This window comes from Sinohyriopsis cumingii, chromosome 2, assembly GCF_028554795.1.
Source record: "Sinohyriopsis cumingii isolate HCF-2022 chromosome 2, ASM2855479v2, whole genome shotgun sequence".
Taxonomy (NCBI): domain Eukaryota; kingdom Metazoa; phylum Mollusca; class Bivalvia; order Unionida; family Unionidae; genus Sinohyriopsis; species Sinohyriopsis cumingii.
The window spans coordinates 4,997,192-5,018,110 of record NC_142962.1 but is presented as its reverse complement, the minus strand read 5'-3'; the positions used below and the strand labels follow the sequence as shown (position 1 = coordinate 5,018,110).

Sequence of the window (20,919 nt, the reverse complement as noted above, 5' to 3'; positions counted from 1 at the left end):
CGTGCAATGATGGTGTTTGCCTTTCCAAGCCTTCTGTCCAGCTCCATATCAAGCGAGAGAGTGTTGCTGATGGTTGACCCCAGGTAGGTAAAGTTGTTGACTGCTTCCAGGGTGACACCGTTGATTTTGATGGAAGGGGCAATGGTGGTATCTTGCACGCTGACATTTGTTTTTTCCAAGCTGATGGTGAGACCAAACTGTATGCAGGCATCAGCAAAACGGTCTCGTAGCGATATGACTGAATTTTTTTTAAAAGCTACGTTAAAAATCCAAATCACACACACACACACACAGAGTTTCAGTCATATCGTTACGATGTCTGAAGTGTGGCAGTTTATTGTGATGTCTAGCACTGGGGCATCATGCCGCAGACATGTAGCATGATATGCCACCCAGTCACATTATCCTGACATCAGGCTGACCAGTCCTAACACTAAACTCTTAATGCTGAGCGCCAAGCGAGGCAGCTGCTAATACCATTTTTGTAAGTAGCAGCAGAGGGGGCGAACAGACCACTTGTCTGAAACCTAATTTGCTAAAAGTATAAGCTTCTTCCGAAATAAAAGAAAAATAAGGTCACTACTAACCTGACCGAGAGTTGTGTTTACATACCAGAGGTTCTACCCCCTCTGCTGCTACCAATTTATCCAAAAATTTTATCAAGTCCAATACGATATCTTGTTCTAGGATCATGTAAATTTATTGTTATAAACCCGTGCTGGGTTGATTGTGCTTGTGAAAAGAAATTTCTGAATTTAATTATATCCATGTCACCGCTGCACCAAGTTTGATGAATATTTCGCAACGTGTGCGTATCGACTCCATTAAACATAACTAAAATATTACAGTTATCTCTGATCACTTTTGGTATTTGTGTGTATCGCTGAGTAACATAAATCACATCAGTGTTTTTATGTCTGCCACGTGAAAAAATTCTGGCAGGATTTGATTGCTTGTCCAGCATCACATCATCGTATACAACTAAATTATTAATAAATCCGTCTAAAACATCAACGCTCGGCGCTTCATCAATATCGATTATAAACTCTATAACATCCTTATCTTCGTCCAGTAATCTTGCGTTTTCACTGAAATCTTTAAGTACATCATAACATCGTTGATCATCAACTGATGGTGCTACTAAATACAACTTATCCCATTTTAGCCATCTCATTATCAGATTAAGTAGTATTTGCGTCTTACCCGATCCAGATGGACCTATTATTATCATTCTGATCGAATTTGGCAACGCAGGATGGTGTTTAACTGGCTCTTGTTTTCGTGTCGCTGAGAAATCAATTATATCCATATATAAATAATATAAATCTATATTGTTTACGTTGTAGAGTTAAAACTCCAACTAATGATCTATCTACGGTTACAACAAAAAATGCGAGAATAGCATATGGTGGAAGATGTGCAGTATGTAACAGAAAAAAGTTTTCTTTTTTACCCAGAAAAGATGGTGGTGATATTGCTAAATTAATGTCAAATTTCCCAGGAACCACATGGGCTAAATACCCTGGAGAAAAACATCTACCAGGATATAATTATTGTGGCCCTGGTACTCGACTTGATATCAGGCTTGACAATCAGGATCAACCAAAATCAGATGAGTATCCCCATAAATGATATTGATAAAGCATGTCACGTTCATGATGTGGCTTATAAAAATAAAGATCTACAACATAGGCATATTGCAGATGTGAAGTTGATTCATTCGCTAGATTCCATAAAAATTAAAAATATCAGAGAATCATTAGCTAATTGGTTAGTAAAATCTGCAATGAAAGGTAAACTCGTATTAGGGGCTGGTAATTAATTATAAATGGAATCAATTTATTATAGTCCAAGGGGATACTGGAGGGGTAAAGCAGCAATTAGTAAACTCGCTGATGCAGCAGCGGTTAAACAGTCTACTGCTAAAGCGTGGTTATCCAAACAAGCAATATGGCAAATTTACCTATCATCACCGAAACGAATTCAGTACGCGTATTTCGATGTTAATGTTCCTAATGAAGTTCATCAAGCAGATATTCTGTTTTTACCTTATGATACGATTAAAGTACGCAGACGTCAAATAACATACAAATACGCGTTAACTGTCATTGACGTTGCAAGTAGATATAAAGAAGCGGAACCATTATCATCGAAAACATCATCTGAAGTAGCCGATGCGTTTGAACGAATTTATCAACGAGGACCATTACGATGGCCACAACTATTACAGGTTGATCCTGGCAAAGAATTTCTTGGTCCAGTATCATCGTTAATGAAGCAACATAATGTCAAAATCAGACGAGGACATACTGCAATTCATCGTGATCAGGCAATTGTTGAACGATTCAATCGAACACTGCTGAGCGGTTATTTGGATATCAATACGCGAAGGAATTCATTCAAGATAAAAGATCTCGCGAATGGGTTGCAAGATTACCAAGTGTGATAGCCGCGTTAAATAATGAGATTACTCGAACAACCAATATGAAACCTATTAGCGCAGTCACAAAAAAAATATACCTGTACAACGACGTGATTTTTCAACACAGCCAGTATTAGGTAATGTCACCGTAAGATATTTATATGAACGAGGTGAACTTGAAGGTGGTAAAAAAAGAGCGACTGATCCTATTTGGAGTATTACGACACATAAGATATCTAGCGTAACAAGATCTACTGGTAGACCCGCAATCTACAGACTGGATTCAACTGCTCCTCAACGTGGTTTTACACGTGAACAATTGCAGGTGATTCCTGAAGATACACAATTACCACCGCAATCACTTAACTAGCACCCCTACGTCGATTACATTCAAGACAGGTCAACATCGTGTTTTCTCGTGTATGGCCAAGATGGTTATCTTTCCTATCTACGGTAAATTGTCTTGGATCATTTTTCAGATACCGCCATAACATTATGCAATTACAACTCGCACAGTGATTATTCTGCTGCTGTTTCAGGGTATTAATAAATTCAGCGTCAAGATCAAAATCACGTTTATTTTTTTTATCACATTGTTTATAACCAGCTAATTTTTTTCTTATTATGTCTCCGTCAACATCATCATCATTGATCACTGACTCGTCCAGGATAATCCTTCGTAGTTGAGATATTCTTCTAACTCTAGATACTGCGAGATAAACCAAATTTGACCACTCGATACGATCATCGACGATCCAAACAACTGTATCAGAGATAGTTAATCCTTGAGATGAATGAATCGTCATCGTGTATCCTAGCGTCCACGGGGAGTTATTTGTTTTTAGCGCATCCTCAGCAACATTGACATCAACTGCGACAATATCATTCAACACTAAATTCTGTTTCTCGGTCTGTCCTGGTATATCAACGTCAATATTCTGCCGCCGTGTATCAGCTGGTCGATAACATAACGGAACTGGCAACGTTGGAAACTTTTCTTTTTGTAACTGAAACAACCGCTGCTGCAGTGTGTCTCTGACTATCTTTCTACTTGCAACTATCAAATCGTTTGGTCTCCACGCGCGCAAAAAGTCGTGCATGGATGTTTCTGAAATCACTTAACGCATTACTTCACATTGAATTTTATTTGGTCGCAGTCTGATTAATTTTTTAAACTCCCTTAATTCTGGATCAAGTGCTCTATGATCATCAGTCACTTCTTCGAAGTGGTCAACAAAATCTTTCAGCCAATCATGTGGAGATGGTCCAACAAAATGTGGTGGTTGACCGTGATCGCCACACATTATCACAGCAGTATTTTTTGTTAATAGCCAATCAAGAAACGTTTTTAATGTTTCTAGCGGTACTGTACATATTTCATCCCAAACGATAATCCTCGGAATATATTTTTCACCCATCCTCGAAGAAGTCCATGCGTCACCCTTCCATCGGAAGAAGCTGTGATAGGTACACGATTGTACTCCTCGTTGTTTCATCTCTCGCGTGAGTTTATGTGTAGGAGTTAAAACAATCATATCTGAATTCTGAAATAATTCGATTGCTTGAGTCGTCTTACCAGAACCTTCTGGTCCGTTCAGATAAACCGTTTTATTTCTGGTTATTGGATCGTACACCGATGGTGCAGAAGATAGCTTTAATGTTTGATATTTTTTAAAATAAATATCTTTAATCGTAACATCAGCGGATTCGGAATAATCGAGTGTTTTCTTTTTTTATTCTCCACGAACCCCACTGTGCACAAGTATCGATATGTAGTCGTTCTAGCAATCCTGAATATTCTTTATTGATATAAAACGAGTCCGTGGCAACTCTGACAGCAAAGTTAGAAACCTTATTTATCATCGATAACAGATTTATCGAAACATATGCGAGCATCGATAATCTTAAATGAGTATACTGAGGTGACTTACCGTCCATGTAGCTCACAATTGTACCTAGTTTAGTTCCATTTGACAAGAAAGCTATTTCTCGACTTATAAACGTGTTTTTCTTCGTTGTGTCAGCGATTATAAAATCTAACTCAGCATCGTCCATGATCAATCTTGCACAATGTCGTTTATGATCGTATGATCCTCCTTGAGTGAACTTGCCAATTATTTTTCTGCCAAGATCTTTCGTAATTTTATTCTCGTAATCTGTTTTATCTGGATTTTCATCATCAGAATACTGTTTTTGTTGTGGTAACCAAACTTCGGTTTGTTTCCGATATGATATAATTGCTTCGATGATCGTCAACGATATTAACATCGCACAATCAAGCATATACCGTAACAGTACTATTGGTACCCACATTTATTCTGAAAAATGTTTTCCATACCAAATATAACAAATTGGATGAAGTCCCATAGCAAACTCGAATGACTCGATACGAGCGAATCCAGTCAGGTCAAAATCCGGTAATGGTCCATTTATCGATACTCGTGTCATTTCGTGCGTCGGAAGACCGAATCGCTCAAAGTACACAGAACAGTCTCCGTACCCGAGAAAACTTCCGGGATAACACGCGACCATATCAACCGAAATAACATCTCTGTGATCGTATTTAGTATTCCATAATCCACCGTGTCCGTATTCGACACAACTGGATATTATGTCATTGAGAAAATCAAATCTAGTTGGTTTCCACGAATTTTTCTTTTTTTGCAAAATGAGCTGCAACTGACGGAACAGTAAAACAGTTGCTCAATAGTTCGTCAGTATCATCAGTATATTGCAGTGCAAGGTTTTTCATTTTCTCGTGGAGAAGATCCTTTCGATAAATAACGCCATTAGGTCGTACAAACTGATCAAATTTATTTTTTTCTTCCACACATGATTCGTCGTTAGAACTCTGAAATAACCATACTGACACAGGATCGTCTTTACTTATTTCATTAATAAAATCAAACATGTCTTCGCGGTAAATTGTAACAGTTCGATTTCGTGGAAACACTGTTACTGCGCTGGTCCACGCGTGTGCGTTATGATCGATAATTTCGATCGAAGCACCTTTTGATTTATATTTTGATTCAAACAATATTTCTCCTGTTATCGTCGCTACGGTTATTGGGAACTTTAGTTTTTTTTCCTAACTCAGCCACAGCTTTGATAGACATACCGGTATCTTTAACCATTTCTCCCCACGTGTTTATTATTTTACGTCTTTTATCCGTTAAGCCGTTTCCACGAGTCGAAACTGTAAAATGTTCTATTACTCGTTCAGCCACACAGCTTATTTGTGAAAATTTCATCGGCGCCAGTTTATCAACGTTGGGTTTTTCATTTATCACATAGATTCCATAAATAACTGCTTTTACAGGATACGCTTGCTCATAATACGGCTTGTCAATGCCAGTCAATAGACCTGGTTTAGAATCTTTACTTAGTACGACATTTTTTTCACCCTTGTGTACAGGATCATATTTGTCACGGATAATCCAATTACCTGTTTCTGTTAACACGACAAATTTTATTCTGAAAAGATATTTGCGATTATCAATGTAGTTAATGATAGTTGCTGCTCGTTCGTCATTCATCGTAGCGTCGATGACACCGTTCTGTATAATCTTGAACGTTGACTATACATGAGATGCACCATCTGTGTGAAAGTCTTTCTTGGCGCCGTGAATTTTATTAATCAAGCTTTTATTTTTCGGATCAACCAGATCTCGCATCGGTAGGTCGGGAAATATTCTGTCAAGATTAAATTTATCTGCGCTCCAGGGCTTGATTCGGGACAATCTATCGAACTCGCTCATATTATATTTCAAACAAGTATTTAAATGAAAAATATTATATATAATGTCTCGATGCAAATGGTTGACGATCGGTTCATTAACTCACTGTAATAAATCCTGTAAAAACGACTTTTGCGGACAACACTTGCAGAGCGTTCACCGTGGAAGCTTGGGACTAATACTGTGCCTGCGATGTGGTGTTGGAGTCTGGGGGAAGACACAGTTATGTGCTCGTTGTGGTGGTAAGCGATACAGGGAACTTAAAAGATATTATGATAAAAAAAATAATGACAGTGACAGATCTATAAAACGTGAAGAGGATTATTTAAATAAATTCTCAGACAAATTATGATTTAAACAAATGCTATTATTATATAAATGGAGCAAAGTATGAACGAGTTTGTGAAGCATCCTATCATCAAGAATTACGAATCAAATCGTAATGGTGTGATCAGAAATTGCAGGTTCAAGAGACCAGTAGGTGTTTTTAGTAATGCTGGTTATCTAAGGTTCAATGATGGGAATAAAATGTATCTTTGTCATTGTTTCGTATTCGAATGTATCTTTGGGGTGATTAAAGACGGTCTTGTGATCGATCATGTTAACGCAGATCCTCAGAACAATTCCCTGCACAACCTTCAGGCTATTACACAAAGTGAGAACTCTGCACAGGGAGGGACTGGTCGGTTCAAGAGTATTGGAAAAAGAGCGATTAAATCTGTCAATGTAGAGACCGGCGACGAGATGATATTTCAGTCAATGAACGCGGCTGGGAAATATTTCGGTATTCACCGGCGTTCAGTCCAACATATTGCAGATAAGATGATCAAATCATCATTTTCATACCGGTTTGGAAACTGGATTTCGTTCTCTTATATTCCATTGGTGTTAGATACAGATAACTCTGCCGCAATTGTGTAAAAGTCAATGATGGAGATAGATCGTCAAATTACCTCGAATTATATTTATTAACTATTTATTTAATATTTGGGTCTGTAGTATACGAGTACACTACTTACCTGAAGAAGGGGGATAACTCCGTTGAACATACTCATGTAATTGAGTTACTTCCCTTTCACCACGCAGACTTATTTACGATCGTAAGCGGAAAACTGTTGCACATAAATATAAATTTGTAAATAATATTTTTTCTGTGTATTTCTAAAGTCAGTTGAGTTCGACAAACCGTATTTAATTTTGATCTCTCTAGAGCTGGCTAACGGGAAAAATATCAGTTATTTTCCGTTGTCTTACAGGAATAGTATCAGTTATCTCCCTTATATCAGTGACTATTTTGCACAAACAATATATTTTTTTTATTAAATTCGTTCGGTTTTCTTGGTTCGCTGCGATGTCTACAGTGTGGCAGTTAAAATCCGGTAATGGTCTATTTATCGATACTCGTGTTATAGTGATGTATGTCTTCTGCGATAATAACAAGTAGCCAGAACGTTTTTCCGGTACATATATTATCCCGAAAAATAACTAACTTTTTAAATCTGACTTGTACGTTTTATCTGTATTCAGAACTGAAAAGTCTTACAGGAATAGTATCAATTATCTCCCTTATTTTATGTCAGAGTGACTGTATTTAGCACAAACAATATATTTATTTTATTAAATTCGTTCGATTTTCCTGGTTCTCTACGATGTCTACAGTGTGGCATATGTCTTCTGCGATAGTAAAACAAATAGAAGTAGCCAGAACGTTTTTCAGGTACATATATTATCCCGAAAAATAACTAACTTTTTAAATCTGACTTATTAAGCAGAAATACGTTTTATCTGTGTTCAGAACTGAAAAATTAGTTATGGCGAGTTCATTTGTTTTATCGAATGATTTAATATTAAGTTTGTAGCAATAGGAAATGTAGAGATAAATACCCAGTACTGATTTCTTCAGTGATGGTTAACTATATAATAACTTTTAAAGAGTATACAATCAGATTAGGAACCATGGCGCAAATGGTAGCGCAGCTGACTCTCATTCTGGGGGTCTGCGGTTCGAATCTCGTAACGGACATACTGTCGACGGTACCTATGGTAGGGTTTTTCCTATATAAAAGTGGGGGCGGGAGCAGCCCATGTACATCTCACACTACGAAATCACGTAGTGTGGGTGCGTTTTAGTAACCCCGGGTTTTCTCTTGGGGGGTGTACATGGCGCATAGACAATCTTCTAAATATTCTAGCATTTCGTTTCGGTTAGAAAAATTCTCCGGAGATATGTCTATCATGTCCCCAAAATAAATAATAGCGTGGATGCATAAGCTCTAAGTCACATGGGTACCCACAAAAAAAAACATTTAGAAAAAATGTTTGGCTAAAACAAACGATCATGGGATGCCGAGAAAAGACCATAAGAAAGGTCTCAAACAAAGAATCCCATGGAGACACACAGGCCAGTGCAGGAAAACCCATGAAATTGATAACCGCTCATCATTGCTACTGTTTATTTTTGCTAAAATTTATTTATTCTGAAATATTTTTTATTTATTCTGAAATATTTTTAATATTTTTTATTTATTCTGAAATATTTTTGATTTATCATAGAATCTGATCGATTTGAGTACCAACCACCCCATCAGAATTAACAAACTGATTGATTTACATGATTTTAGATACCAGCCACCCCATCAGAATTAACAAACTGATTGAAATAAATGATTTTAAGTACCATTTACCCCATCAATTTCTGAAAAAATAAAATATTTCTGAATAAAATATTTCAGATTATAATAATTATTTCAGAAATAAAATATTTCAGATTATAATAATTATTTCAGAATAAAATATTTCAGATTATAATAATTTGCACAATTTTAAGTACCAACCACCCCATCAAAATCAACAATATGATTGATTTGCACGATTTTGAGCACCACTTTACCCGTCAAAATTAACAATCTGATTGATTTGCACAATTTTGAGTATTATTTACCCCATCAATTTCTGAATAAATCAAATATTTCTGAATAAAATATTTCAGATTATAATAATTATTTCAGAATAAAATATTTCAGATTATAATAATTTACACAATTTTAAGTACCAACCACCCCATCAAAACAAACAATCTGATTGATTTGCACAATTTTAAATACCAACCACCCCATCAATTTCTGAATAAATAAAATATTTCAGAATAAAATATTTCAGATTATAATAATTATTTCAGAATAAAATATTTCATATAATTATTGCAATTTGCACAATTTTAAGTACCGTTTGCCCCATCAAAACAAACAATTTGATTGATTTGCACAATTTTAAGTACCGTTTGCCCCATCAAAACAAACAATTTGATTGATTTGCACAATTTTAAGTACCAACCACCCCATCAAAATCAACAAACTGATTGATTTGCGCACAATTTTAAGTATCATTTACCCCATCAAAATCAACAAACTGATTGATTTACATGATTTTGAGTACCAACCACCCCATCAGAATTAACAAACCGATCGATTTTGTACCAAACCACCCCATCAATTTCTGAATAAATAAAATATTTCTGAATAAATAGAATATTTTAGAATAAATAAAATATTTCTGAAAAATCATTAAGATTTCACATATAGAGTCACAATCAATTTCTCTCCCCTCAGGTCAATTAAGTGTCCAAGGTGGTCAGTTAGTTTAAAATTTATTCATGTTAACATATTATTATGACACCGCAGATAAACAGGATTGGTTGGTACTTGCACGATCAAATCCCCAGGGGGTACTTGTGGTGTGAACGTGTATAAAATGTATCCTTGTTGAGCCTGATTTTATTTTCCAAGATCTATTTGATAGCTGCCATTGATCACATCACAAACGAGATTAACCGCGACTGTCGATGTTATATTAACGATTCCTGGTGAAACATGTCTGCCGCCGCCGTATGGATCGTTATCATGTTTGAGAACAACTGGAGGTGGTGCTATTTTTCTCCATGATTCGATGATTTTAGGAAAGTTCTCATTGATAATATCGTTCAGTGATTTTACTAGTTTGTCAGCATTAATCCCTGGTATTACAAATGTTGGTAATTGTTGTTCAGTTATTTTGTAATGATTGAGAAACAACCGTTATGGGGTCGTTGTTGTAAGTGGTTTTGTATAATGATCAGCATCACCGTGGTAAAATATATTCCAAATGACAGTTTTATTGACGTATCTAAGATCTGATATAACGTGATTTAGATGTTTTATCGTCTCAACGATTTGTTGTTTCACATCATCACTGTAGTATTTTGTGATGTCAGAAAAGAAATTTCTTAGTTTGTTGATTGATTATCTAAATTCAGAATGAACAGGATCGGAAAATGACTGAATAAATCCTTCATCGATGATTGGATTTATTTTATCATCATAGGTTTACAAATGTTCTATTATTTTGGGAAGATGTTCACCATCAGGAGCAACAGTAATCCTGATAATTCCAGTCTGTCTTCACCGGTATTTGCCTCGATATTTTGGAGCTGTTATAAATTTCTTTTCATTTATTGTAAAATCACCCCGACGTGGTTCTGGTGGTCCCTGATATTTTGGCGCAATATCAGGCCAACCTAGTACTGATCTTATCGATGATTGATAAATATCAACGGCATAATCAGGTGAATATATTTCAATCGTTGCTGATAAAGTTGGCTCATGAACGTTAATTGATATTTTTGCTCCTTTTCCCGTTATTGATTTTATTCTACGTGCAAATTCTTCATTGATCTCTTCAATCTCATAACTGCCAGTTGGTATTCCAACAACGACACAGTCAGGTGTTCCATCATCTTTATTTTTATTAGCAAATACAAGCGAATTATTTGCTGATGTACCATTAAATAATTTCGATCTGATATTTGGCCAACTGTGATATACTCGTAATTGTGCTAGTGCAATTTCTTTTACTGGAATCGCAGTTGGAAAACTGACGTTAAATTCAGGATTAATCGAACTTACTGAGATCATCGCTGTTTTCAGCGGAGTTGTGTTTATCACGATCTGCTGGAGTAGCTCTAGTGATGTCATTATTTAATATATTTGTGCCTTTAATATCAGCACAGTTGTATATTTTAATCATTTCTGTAAACTCAAAATCAGATATAATTCCATCATTAAGACCTGTTGATAACAACGAAGATAACTTCGAGTATGCTACCGTCGCCGTGTGCAACTTTATCATGTAATCGGATAATTTTTTATTCGTGCAAGTACTTATCTTTTTTGCAGTGATATTGAGCACACCTGCAATTGATGTTTTAGCTGAAATACAGATTGTTACGGCTACTGGCGCCATCATTGTTATCGTTGATAATAATACGCCGGTGGACACAACAACAGCGGATACTGAATAAACGATTACGTCAACGATAACTAGTCGTCGTCGATATTTCTTTATTTTTACCGTATATTGTTCGACTCGATTTTTTAAGTTCGTTTGCCATTCACGTGCTTGATTGTACCTGTAATGTTGCAATGCTGAGGTACTCATTATATTTTATACAGTAACCAATTGAGGTGTTTCAGCTACAAATTCTAGACACCACCAGAAAGATGCTGCGGTTAATTTCTTATCAGCTGCTTCGAGAATAAATATTTCTTCGTTTCCGCTATTTAATATGATAGAAACAACTCCAGAAAACTTGTCGGTGGAATGACACCATGGGTACGTTGTAAAAATCTCGAATTTTGCAGCACTGAACACAGACAACCTGTACACGCCAGTGACTGTTGCGGAATATTTAATAGTTTTATTTTGCTGCGACCATGTTGCGAATCCAGATGACACCGTGTATACGATATTGCTAATATGCCCGGGAGTTATTCCGGCTGCAATTTTAATCAGGCTAATTTTGTTAACGATATCAGGAATTCCACTTACGATATCTTCTAATGCTTTTTTAGTTGTGTCCAGGTTAGTTTTGATATCAGAAAGTTTTATGTCAACGGCGTGCGGAGTGCCGAAGAATTTATCTATGGATTCATCGGTTTTTTGAAAATTTCTTAGAAATCTTCCAAAAGCGCCTACGTGCACACCATACTCTGTCCGCAACGTGGATAATTTGCCATCTACGGTGCTGTGCTCGACCCGCAACGTGGATAATTTAACGTCAACGGTATTGTAGTTAACGTCTACATATTTTTTTGTCGCGGCATCTTCGTCGGATGTTGGATCTCTTAAACCTACTATCTTGTTTCCGTTCATGCTGAGTTCACCTGTTATTGTGTCGCCGGTGTTTCTTACACGATTAGCAACACTTTTTGTAATTTCATCTCTGATGATTATAAACGATATACTTGAATCCCTGATTCTACCGCCGTCAGTAAACACAGGAATGTTGTCCGTGACCGCACCGAGTACTCGTCGAACTATATCATTCCATTTGATGTTGTTCGTTTTTAGTTTTCCGTATCGGTCCTGAAAAATAACAACCTCATCTGGGTCAACTCCAGCCAGGTTCATAATATCAGCGAGTTCATCTTTAGTCGCGTACTTTGACAAATTAATGTCGGATTTTTTTTCCTTACTGGTAGAAGATCTTCCGTAAATATCAACCATTATAATTTAAGATCTGTTCAAAACGAAGCGGTTACTTGTGTAATCATGCATAACTTTATGAGGTGCCGCGGAGGACTTGGATATAGCGTCGAGTACATTAATTACTTCACTGCCGCATATTGGCGGATCCGTCATTGTTTGGTGTTGGTAGCGTTGAATACCAAACCGCTGCGTGAAGTGGCGCGACATACTTGATAAACTCATGAGGTGGAGCTAACCCGTACGAATCGAAATAAACGATTCCACGTGGATCAATTGCGTATGCGGTCCAATGAGTACCAGGTCCTGAATTATCATCGAGATTAATAATACCTGTTTCAGAGCTGTTTGGTCGGTCTGGCAATTGATCTCGCATAAAACACCTCTTAAGTTTTTTATTTTTAGTTGTTTAGCAGCATCAAGTAAATCAAAATTTGATGCTGGAATAATTAACGAAGTGATCCTGGAAGCCTCAGACCTCTTCCCCAACGAGATCCCGGTAATCTTAATCCGGTCTCTCTTTTTTAAAATCCTCGCCCTGTTGCTTTCTTTAGAGCCATTCCAGCAGTGGTTCCAACAGCACCTAATGCGGCTGCTTTTGCTACGGCAGGTGCCGTTGCGGCAATTAATGCTGGAATAGTCGCGAGAAGTGGAAAAATACCGCCTGTTTTAATTGAGTCTTTAACCGCACCCGCAGAGAGATTACGTCTGACGCCTGTTTTTGATTGTTTAACGCTGTTGAAATGCTTAAGTTGACGTTCTGATAATGATAATTTATTTTGACCGCCCGTGATCTGATCTCGCTTTAGTGATAATTTCATTCCGCAGTTTTTTGCTAAATTTGATTGAAGGTTTTTAATCTGACCAGGAGTCAGACTGACACTAACGTGATGATATGGCATTTTATGATAATACTCGCCATTTATCCAAATGGTGATTAAAGATTTTCCACTGGTGCATCAATAACCCTCATTCGACCACTACCACCTTCAAGTAACATTGCCTTATCACTAAGTATGACCGCGATTGCTCTGTAGGTGCCGCGAATAAGGGGTGGACCAGCTATATCAGGAGGAGGGTCAGTAACACGAGCTCGAAAGTGTATATCAACGACAGATTGCTTGGATAAATCAAGATGCTCCAGCGAAAAGTAATAAATCGGATACAGATTTATAAAATCTAACTGTGATATTTGCAGCCCAGTATCCACGTTTTCATCACGTCCCATAAATGACATCAAACGATGATATGCACGCGCTACGTGATTTTGACCAAAATTTAACAATATATCTTCAGCTGGTTCTTGATGTCCATTTATCCGCAAGGAAACTTCATCAACTCCAAGTTTGTCAAATATCATACGTGAACGTTCTTGACTATTCGTCCGATCATTATTTTGCAGCGCAATAAAAATATGTCGTGGCGCAGAAACACCTTGCTGTGATGCTATATTCCATGTAAATAAACCATTAGCATTACCTTGAGCAGCATCTGTGGTTACTGTTAACCATGATAGCAATGATTTACCGCCTTGATCCGTAAAAGAGAGTAATTTTTGTTCTTCAGCAATAGATGGAATCATTACTGGCATCCACAATGAAAGCTTCGTTATATTTACTTTACCAGCATCAGCAACAGCAGCACCTCGCCAGATTGCATCATTATCATCACTTTTTCTTGCGAGTTTAGCTCCAAAGATGACTTTTCTAACATTTCTGCAAAATCCAAAGATGTTAGACAGTGGAATTGCACATGAAAAATTTCTATTATCTCCTGACAACACTGCTCGGCGTGTTGCAAATTCTAAGTTGTAAGTTGCATTAACACTTTTTATAATATCAAAAGCAGCACCTGGTCCATCTTCATGTTCAAAATCACCTGGTTGTTGATTAACTGCAGTATCTCGTGGTGTTTGTAACGTAATATACTAAACATGATCGGCGTTGTTGGTAATATCCTTAGCAAACATCATTGTTGGACCAGCTGATCTTATGTAATCATCAGAATATCTCGCTAGACCAATTATTGTTGTAGCAACATCAACATCATTCTGAATTGATTCAATATTTTTTCCATCAATCATGTATGTGGCGCTATTAAACCGTGCCATAATCCCGTTGTTGACAAAACCAACTCGGTCATTGACGCCGTAGTTAGTATCATCCGCCTTTACAAGTTCACCTTCTACTTCAATAAACGCCTCAGCGGGCAAGAAATATCTACTTGTATCCTGAACCTGTAATTCGATTCTCCCCCGCTGATTTGGTTGTCTTGCGTCATAGGAATAAAATTGATAATCACGTACTGATTCATCTTTGAGGACCGAAACATCCATGTCAAATGCTGGGTCGGACATACGCTTGAACATTTTATTATAATTACCAATTTTCCAAATGGTGATCTAAATTATCGTTGTCTGACATGAAGACCACTTCCCGCCATTAAATTTGCAGTTATATTTCTTTCTGCTTCTTCAGATAATTCCGCTAGTTTTTGATTTGCGGCTTGATTTATTATTTTACTGACATTTGCGGGCATAACTTCAGTGCTGGCCAGTTTCATTGGTTGTTGCTGTTTTCTTCGTACTAATCGAGATAGTCTGTCCTTGACTGTCGAGAACGCTTTGCTGGCAAGATTACCAATGGCGCCAGGAATTTTATCACGAACATGCTCAATAGCCTTCATCCCTAATTGTTTTGCAATCGGTATTGCTTTTGGAGCCATCCTTCTAAACAGACCCTGAACAACATCACCAAGTCCATCTCCGTAAATTGTTTTGTAATTTGGCAGTCGTGAGTTTACTACCCTGACCATGATTGGTCCACGTTGAGCAGTGTGTATAATCATTTTTTATACTGATTAATTAATTGTTTAGTCGCTGTGATAATCATCAGCAATTTCATCAACAAGAGAACGATAAATACTGCGATCCATAATACCGCCTTGAAATAATCTTCGACAAATATCAGATATTTCATTAACAATTTCTGAAGAATTGTTTCCAGCTCGTTTTCCTCCAATCAGTATTTCTGGTCGTTCTACGTCAGAAAGAACACTGTTAGGACAGGCAATAAAAGACCACTCCCCAAACCACTTCCATTAGCACCTGGTGCATCATGAGATTCTTTTTATGGAGATTGTTGCGCTGGTCGAGAGATTTTTGACTTTTCTGATGAAGAAGATTGTTGCGGTGAGGAAAATTGCACTTGTTGTTGTATTCATGTAAAATAATTATCTACTGCGTTAATAAATGCAATATATTCAGTATCAGAGTCTCTAGCTTGATCAACTCCATAATACATGCGATATATCCATTTATTCCAATTTTTACGACTTATAACATCATTGGCATACTCGGGTTTTAAAACTGTCTCGTTGATCATAACTTTGCACGGCAAACTTAGCTAATTCATCCACGTCTTTAATTTTCTTTATGGCGTCAATACTTTTTCCGGTAAATTTATCTTTTATGTCAACTTTAGCCCTGGCTTTCCCTGTTTCTGTTACACGATCTTTCATATCACCTATTTCAGTACGAATTTTGTCAATACCTTTAAGCATTTCTTCGCCGACTGGTGGAGGTTGAGCTGCAGCTATATCAGTTGGATGATCTCGTAAAATCTTTTTTATTTTCTTAGTTCTCGCCGCTATTTTTTCAGTTTGCTCAGCGGTTTGTTTTACCGATGGAAGCAGACCTTCAGTAGCCTCTGCAACACTTTCAGTAATTTTTGTAACCGGTTTAAATAACTGTTCTGTGCCTTCTGCAAATTCAACTTGGGCTTCTTGATGTTCTTGCAATTTTTGTCTAACAGAATCACGAACAGGAAGAAATGTTTTGATTGCTTTTAGTCTCTCTCGAGCTAATCTAGCAGTGTGAGATTCCTTGGCTGGTGGCATTATTAATACGATAATTTTTTAATTGATAGCAGCAGAGGGGGCGGGGACCTCCGGTATGTAAACACAACTCTCGGTCAGGTTAGTAGTGACCTTATTTTTTTTTTATTTCGGAAGAAGTTTATACTTTAAGCAAATTAGGTTTCAGACAAGTGGTCTGTTCGTCCCCTCTGCTGCTTGTAAGTCTTTGGTATGACTCGGCCGGGGATTGAAGCCACGACCTCCCGCATCCGAAGCGGACGCTCAAACCGCTAGGCCACTGGAGTGGTTGAAATGGTACTATAAAGAAATAAGTACCTGAGTATAGTATATATATTATATTCGCACGTTCGCACATTTCAGCGTGTGTAGAATAGTGTTTTCAAGTGTAGAACAAATATAAGGGATACTTGTATTTCAGAATGTGATTTTTTTTTCATTACGTGGCCATCTACTGCGATAATAGAGCACATAAGCTATTTTTTTATTCAGACTGAACACAAAATCATTTATATCTCCACGTAAACATGCATTCACGGTAATCAAGATCAGAAAAGATTGCAACACATTTACATCTTAAAACGTGTAGCGGCTGAGATTAATGCCCTACTAACAGGACATTTTAGACTGTTCGACATAGCTATAGGAATACACGATGAAGCCGGTTTCAATCCGAATAGCATTTTTTTTTTCTTCATCCATCTAATTCGTCCTCCAGCTGCCCATCTAAAGTATATGACCAAGAAAAACCCATATATGTTTGCACCATGGTCCTTTGTACTCATCATTTCTATTTCTCTCACACACATGCATATATATATATATATATATATATATATATATATATATATATATATATATATATATATATATACTACGGAATCATGTTGATTCTACCTTGCAATCCACTTAATTATCAGAAATATGTGCATGTCTGGCATCAGTCCCAAACGAACATTTGATATGCTTAAACTTGAATTATGTGCTAATTAGAAGTAATTTAGTTATGTGCAGGCTATATAGAGTAAGTTTTCTGGTGAGATTCCTAAATTCCTTAAGCAATGCGTTACATATCATCAATGTATCGTTTTTTTAAACGTAATTGTCAAGCGAATCTCAAAGTGGATAAGTCGAAATGTCCCATAACAGCATTTACATATGAGTAATCATCTTTTTGTATATTTGAACCATATATATTTGGCTATAAAGTATCCATGAGTTAGTATCAGTAAATGTCATTCCTCATATTTGGATTAATATATCGTAAATTTGTCAGTGCTTTTGCAAATATTGAAACCTGATTTTGTTTTTCTTGTTCCTCTTTGTTAACTTTGAAGTTGCATGGTATTGAGGTGTATTTTTAAAGTTTTGTTGAAATACGACGACTTAGTAGTAACCATTTATATTTTTTTTTTAAATTATATATAAATATATGCTGGTAAAGGTCTCGTAGACTACTTTAGGCTGGGGTGGGGTACTCCCAGTATTATCTTTAATTATTACAGAAGACCCACCCTGGCTCGTTTTTGTTAGAAATTGAAGTAGTGATAGAGATGCAAAGCTATGAGCCCCCAGTCAGCGATGCCGACAGTTAAATTACTGAATACACAAAAGGTGTAATTCAAATAAACAACAAATTTAATGCCATTCAATAACAGATAGTCCTACCTCAAATGAAATTCAATATTCAAAACCCTATCACTCGTCTTTCACTCGACCACGTGACGGCCTATTTCATAAATCTGACTTAGTGTTATAGATTTTCCTCCTGTCCTGTGTTTCTACTCATCTGTAGTATTTCTTGACTGGTACCCAGTACCCCTTCAGTCCAACATCCACGTCCTTCACCCTTCCACTTCCTCCACTTCCGTTCTCTCCTTTTCTTGTCTCCCAGAGACTCGGGACCAACTGTACCAGGGTATTTCCCTTCTGTCTCCCACATCTCCTCTGATCCCTAAAAGCTTCCTGTCCGAACACACACAAGGACATTAGAATATTTCTCTAGCTATCTAGTCTCACACTAAACAACAATCTATCATCAGATAAGCCATTACCTTCTTTGGTCACGCATTCATGCACATCGAAATACCCATACTTTCTGGTATGGTATACACGGTATCAACTGCTTATCATGCATATATCAATAGATTTCATCACATTGGTATATATAGATTCTCAATCTTATTATACAGAACAATATCACATAATCAGACGCATTTCTGTACATTACACTTCTACAAAGTGTACACATATATCCACATATCCATGCGCTGATATATCCTTACACATTATACTCCTACAAAGTATACACAAATAGTTAAATACCCCTATTAACTAATGTTCCACACTGCAATCATTATACAAAGTTATAATTCAATTCAACATTTACAAATCTAGAATATTACATGAATAAATGCACGAGGTTACTACGAATTAACCAAAAAGCGAATTAAATGTTAATTATTTACATAAACATTGCTCATATCTCAAAATATGCACGTAGATGAAACATTACAAATAAATGAAACCCTACAAATGGTAATTACACGTACTAACGATTGTAGTAATGAAGTACACATACTGCACACAATTAAAGTACAATTACCTTGCGTAATAGATTGCGACAGTCGAATGAGTCACTGACCTGTCCGAAGCTCCTTTGTAATTCCCAGAATAACAATGTTTCCCGCCAATTTCGAATGACGTCGGAGTAGCTTATAACTTCCTTATGTAATTCCCGCACGATGGTTTAGCGACTACTGACGTTTAGTTTCAAGACACTAGATTTAAACTTGCTATTCCAATGGTGGTCACGCCTTACTCAGTTCCGAGTGGATGTCGATTCATCCATGGTCTACATAATTGGCAGACATTACCCCCTCTCCGGCAGTCCGTCAAGGGTGGATTTACGACCCCCACTTGATGTTCCTTTGAGCCCAACACCGGCAATTCTTTTTTTTTTTTTTTTTTGGGGGGGGCACTAGACAGATGCCTCCCCCCCACTTAAACAAAGAGAAAGTTTGTTTATGTGTTTGTGTTTCCCCCAATGATCTGTTGTGTCTGTTGTTTTTATTAAAAAGAATTTTACAAAACAAGTTTTATTTAGAATTTTGTCGGCGTATTCCAAAGACCCTAGTGTATCTAAAAGGGTTGTTCTTCCGAAACAGATTTCTATCACCTAATTTCGGGTTTCCTTCTCTTTGTTCTTTTAGTGACCTTGCTAGTGGTCTCCTATGTATCGTGTGTGTTATCTGTTGGTGCTATTTGTTTTGTGTGCTATATACTGTTTCTATGTTGGGACTTCAGCTGTGTTCAAATTTCAACCCAGTTGTCCTATCACCTCTCTACTGGGAGGCTATATAATTTTGAATTTAGACGAGATAGCGTTGCGTTGTTGTGAAATTAAAACCCTATTGGTTTATATGTTTGTTATATGGTATCGCTCTCGTGTTTTTCCAATTAAGACAAGTGTGCTCGAGGTGGGGTCTGTGTTACACTTACATGTGAATCGCACGCAGCCAAATAAGCCGCCAGTAACAAGTTCCTATGGCCATTTTATATACAACTGGCTTCCCACCCGTCCTTTTGATGTCGGCTTACACTATCGTAACATAAGCCAGCTGTGTACACATCGCTTTGACACTCATTGTTCGCAAGGCTGACACTCTCAAGATTTATGAAGCGAATAATTAGCCACAGGGTCTAGCATATACATGTTGCAATCTGGCTATTGTTCCTTACTTGTAACGTGACAATGCTGAACATTTATATTTAGCTTTTGGTGATCACGCTTTTGATCGTTGTAAACGTGCATCTTATATTCATATTTATAACGTCTATTTGTTAAAATGTTTTCTCTACTATTGCCCGTCAACGTCTAATATTTTAGCAATTTCCTGTCTTGTTTATTCAGGCACGAGTTTTTAGATTTTACTCAACGCATCGTAAAATACTTTGGTATAGCATGTAACTCTGGCAATGGTTGATTTATATCTCATGTGGATTGATCTGATGCAAATACAAACATGCTTGGGAGTGTTTGAATGCTTTGATTGTCCAGTATAGTTCAGATTGTTTATTCAGCACATATTACCGTAGGCGTAATTGTTGACTAAATGTTTGTACCTGTGGCACAATGAGAATTTTAAAATTACATTATACCAATCGTATAAATTTTAACTGATCTTTTCAAAAATGAACTTTATAACCGAGCATACATCGAGAATTATATTTATGATGTTATCTAAAATGTTACTTATTCTTTTGTGTTCTGATATAACTTCTGGTCTCATAGAAAAATATAGCATTTTATACCAATTATTAATCTTATATCACCTGTGACTGATTATAAGATTCATGAAAATCGTA

At 36.8% G+C, this 20,919-nt stretch overlaps 1 long non-coding RNA gene across 1 annotated transcript; it reads right to left on the bottom strand.

Annotated features, from left to right (window-relative positions):
• Positions 1-18,171: 18,171 nt before the first annotated feature.
• LOC149804266 (uncharacterized) lies at positions 18,172-19,492 on the bottom strand. The gene is made up of 2 exons (XR_016413850.1): positions 19,157-19,492; positions 18,172-18,516 (listed from the first exon to the last, which is right to left on the bottom strand). It is a non-coding gene; the product is annotated as an uncharacterized LOC149804266 (long non-coding RNA).
• Between the last annotated feature and the right edge of the window lie 1,427 nt (positions 19,493-20,919).